The sequence below is a fragment of the Humulus lupulus genome, chromosome 2, assembly GCF_963169125.1.
Source record: "Humulus lupulus chromosome 2, drHumLupu1.1, whole genome shotgun sequence".
NCBI lineage: Eukaryota > Viridiplantae > Streptophyta > Magnoliopsida > Rosales > Cannabaceae > Humulus > Humulus lupulus.
The window spans coordinates 25,813,265-25,818,212 of NC_084794.1; positions in this window are offsets into that span (position 1 = coordinate 25,813,265).

A 4,948-nucleotide genomic window follows, 5' to 3' on the forward strand; every position below is an offset into this window, starting at 1 on the left:
TTCAGACTACGAGCGCGGTGATCAACCCTCCACTCCACAGGCCCAGACATCTGTAGCTCACAGTGATGCTGACAGTCTCAGTGTCCGAGTACTGCAGCCCGAGGAGGCAGCTGGCCTTGAAGTTGTCAATAAGAAACGCAGGCCCAAGCGTATTGATGACTTCACCGACCCAACAAAGAAGCTCAGACTAGATAAACAGGGTCTAGTTCCTGAACCACTGAGGAAGTGTGACCCATGACAGGAGAAAACCTTCCATAGGTGGATGGTCGGGAAGATCGACAATAGGAGAGACCGCAACGTGTATACTGGGACGCACGGTGTGGCATGGCTCTTACAGTTGAACACACTCCAGACTTGGCTTTGGGATTCGGTATGTAAATTACATTCATGTTTTCACTTCAATCTTATAATATTTTGATGCTGATAACGATTTTTTATGTTTTTTTAGCATATTGATGCCGCTTTGCACATGCTACGCCGCCGACGCCATTTTTACCGTGATGCATTTCGGCAGGATGCTGCGATAATGAACACCACCTTCCCCCCAGGTGTGCCTAGGTCGTTGGAATCATTTCACAGAGAACAGCTATAAGTATACATGGGACGACAATGTGGTGAGAATGTTGAAGGGCGATGATAATCAATACCTTATATCATGGCAAAATGTGAGTGAAGTATATTTTTCCTTGCACGTCGAGAAAGCCGCACATTGGATCGCCGTTGAAGTCTGCATTCCAACGTGGTGCATCAATGTTTATGATTCCAGCCATAGCACCGTCAGTCCCGCTCTCCTGGAGGAAGCGATCAAGCCTTGGTGCTTACTGATGCCTTCATTGTTATGGTGTTCTGGCTTGTTTGACGACCATGAGGACCTCCAGGTCATACCTGAGCAGAATGCAAGGCCTTTCTCATATTGTCGTATTCCTCCAGAGGAGTGTCCTCAGACTAAGACAAGGTATTCCCCTATTTAATTAGTGCATATTGAAATCTGAAAATTAAAGTTATTTTTATCTTCTATTGACACAAAATTGATTCTATGCAGTGGGGATTGTGGTATGTTTTCCATCAAACATATCGAGCATCTAGTATCCGGGCTACCACTCGATACTGTTATCGACGAGAACATCCAGCATTTCAGGACCAAGTGGTGTGTGGACCTGTTCTATCAGAATTTGGCCCCGTGATGATCAATACATTTTTGTCTTACACATCTTGTCTAAAAAAAGTCAAATGGTACTAACTTGAATTTAAATTAAACTTAGGAACTAGAAGTATGTATGAGTGCTACTTATATAAGCATATATTTTGGTGTTTAACCATCTCAATTTTTCTTGCCTTTACATCTTTCTTATTATTTAAGAAAAAAAATATGAAGTGTTAAAAAGTTTTAAAATTATACTATAACCCCTTAGTCATGTGTAATCTTTATTGATCAGTAATAGTTTTCCTTTGAAAAATATTTATAATTTTTCATTAAGAAAAGTTGTATATAATTTTATCAAGATAACTAAATCAAAATAAACTAATTGGTTCAAAGATGAACTATTATTGGACTCAAACACCAAGACTCTAGTTTCAAGAAGCTAAACAACAAGAGTAGATTAAGCTTCTGTAAAAACTCTTGGATTTCCGTCTACTTCATCAATTTTGTCTATACCAACATTATAAGGTTTCAAACCAATAAAAAACTTTTCTTTAAGAATTAACATTTAAAAGTTAATATGTTTTACGGTAACCTTCTCCTTTCAAAAAAAATAATAAATTATTTTTTTAACTTCTACTTCAAAATTCTTCTAATACCAAGTTTTTACCCAACCATAATATATAAACAAAAAAATTAATCATAAAACAAATATAATCTCACTCCAAAATATGTTGCTCCTAATTATTCTCCAAAATATGATCCCACTCTTCTTCTTCTGTCAGTCACTATCTTCTGTCACTCTCTTATGTCAGTCCAGGTCTGCAAAAGTGCCTCCTTTTCTCTCAGTCTAGGCCGCAAAATTCTTTTACTGCACACGCAGAAAGTAGCCTGAAACACAAATTTCCCCCAACTTTTGTTCATTTGTTCCACAGCTAAGTCACATAATCTCTTGGACACCTGAAACACATAAAAACAAGCGTAAAATAGAACAAAACAAAACTAAACCCCTAACACTTAACCTAAAAACACATAGATAAATGAGTATAAGACTCACTTAACATTTGCTCACCCTCGTGCAGAGAAGAGAAGACTGAAGACAAACTTAACAAATAGGACATACAAATAGGCATGACGACTTGCCAATTTCAGCAATGTCACTTCAATTTCACCAAATATTATATACCCTCTCTGTCAAAATCTCCTTTTTCACTGCACCTGCCCCTATTCTACTCTACTCGACTTTACTATCCTATACTACACTTAATAAATCCAAAAAATCCAATTGTTTTTTATTTTATATATATTTCCCCCTATAATTAATTATAAGGTGGTTTGTTCAAGGATGTCTTTAGCTAAAAAATCATGATGGTATCTACAGGAAGTTACTGTTTATCGACACTTTTTTCGCAGAGACATTAATTCGAGAGTAAACAAATAAAAACCCAGTTTGACTTTGTACAGCGTATCTAAAGATTACTCAATATATAAGCGTGTGTCAGTCGGCTAAAAGTCACAGTAACTATAAAAAAAAAATAATGCCAATAAAGAACTCCATCCGTTCCTCCTCAGACACACTCTATTTTGAGTTGACCATCTTTTAATTTGTATCTCATCATCTTATTTCCAAGCAATGGGTCGAAAAAAAATTTATGTCGTATTTGTGGGCAGATCAACTGGTATTTTTGAGTCATGGGCTGATTGCAGCAAAGAGGTGCTTGGATTTAGTGACAGCTGTTTTAGAGGATAAAACACCATAGAAGAAGCTATAGAAGAATATGAGTCATATTTTGGTCGTATCACAGTGACACCTCACAAGGTAAACCATGATGATGAAGAAACCAAGAATAAAATTCAGTATCAAACAAATGGACCAAAGGCAACTGCCGAAGAAACCTCAACTGCACTTGATGGGAACGAAAAAACCTCAGCAAATGAAGTAAGTTCAGCTTTCGCTGTGGGTTTCCTACTCGGTTCTATGTCCAACCTTCGCATCCGACATGCGTAGTCGATGAACAGGGTCTCCACAAATCCACTTATCCTTAAAGAGTTATTTCTTCCATCAATTTTAATTTTCTTTTCAGTAAGCTTGTACACCTCCTTAACTATGTTTGTATTTTAGCTTTTTACCTTCTCTGTTCTGTCATCTACCTTCTCAAAAGTGTGGTTCTCTGTTCCGATAGTCAAAAAATTACTGTTGAACTTGTAAGGGCAATAGTTAAAAGTGAAGATAACCTTTATTATCCTTTATAATATATAAAGATAAAATTTAATAGTTACATATTAAAGGTGAAGATGTCACCTTGCAGTTACATATTTTAGTGAAGATGTCACCTTGCAGTTACATATTTTAGTAAAAGTATTAATCTCATAGCTACTTCACGCATCAACTGATTTACTAGTGGAGTAGGTGTATATATTGTCACTATTAATCAAAAAAATTTCATCATATTTTCTTATTCTTTTTAATAATCAAAAACCCGACTTTTTTTGCTTGGTTACGGAAAATCTCCACAAAATATATCACAAATATTTAATTATATATAAATTAAATGAATTATAAAAACAGTAAAATAAATATTATGCTCTTATAATAATATCACTTAATTGATGCACTAGTTATGACTTATTTTATTTATTTATATGAGATTAATAATTTCATAGTTTTTTTTTAATATATATAAAAAAGACCCGGTATCATGTAATTTTACTTTTTATTTTTTTAATGTTTTTTTAAAGCTATATAAATTTTGTTATTAAGTTGAACAAAATACGATGTTTAGGTCTTGATTTTAAATAAAAAAAAATAGTTTAATTAACATTTTTATTCTAAATGAATTAGTATTAATTATATTTTTTAAATTAGTATTTATTCTAAATGAATTAGTATTGAGTTTAATGAAGATTTTTATTCTAAATGAGGTTAATCGAGTGAGATATAGCCTTTTATTTGTAATTCTCATACTATACTATGTTTGGTTGGAAGAATGAAAATTTAGACAGTGGATTCAACATTTAATTTCAAAATTATTATAAAATATTTATGTAATTTTTGTAATATTTATTTTTTAGAATTGTGAGAAAAACTTTATCCTTTCATCTGTTTTCTCCCACCATACATTCTTTGTTATGTTAGATATTCATGCAACATCTTATTAATAATTTTGCATACAATTTATAACACTATAAAAATTTAAAGAATACAAAAAATATACCTGATTCACCTATAGAGAAAACGTGAATTGTTAGTGCAATACTGACCAATTAAGCATTCCTCTCTAGGATCAGATTATCAGACTACATAATAGCGATGAGACTTAGCTTATATTAACCTAGTTGGACCAGACCTCCTCATCAAATACTTCAATTAACTAAAAAGTACACACTCATGCGGTTTGAGGTCAATGCGGTGCGGGTTGCGGTTTGGAAAATTATTCAAACTGCATATGCGGTGGGGTCCACAAAATTAGCGAAAACCCCCACCAACCGCACCAGTAGTTACAATATACAGTTAATGATAATCACAATATTATTATTCGTTATAAAAATATTATATATATTTTTTTAAATCATAGCTAGTCAAATCTCAACACTCAACGTTAAACCAAAACCATATTGTAGTCCAAGTTTAAAGTTTTGTTACAAAACCGGAGTTGTCGTCATAAGATCATACCTCCTTAGCTCGAGGTAACCCAAGGGTTCGCCAATATTGCCTAAGAACTGAGTCCGGACTCTGAAGGCCGAAGGTCGAGTTAAGTATCCACCTCCTGGTACGAGGTAGAGTTGTAGGCTATGAACCTTTGTAAA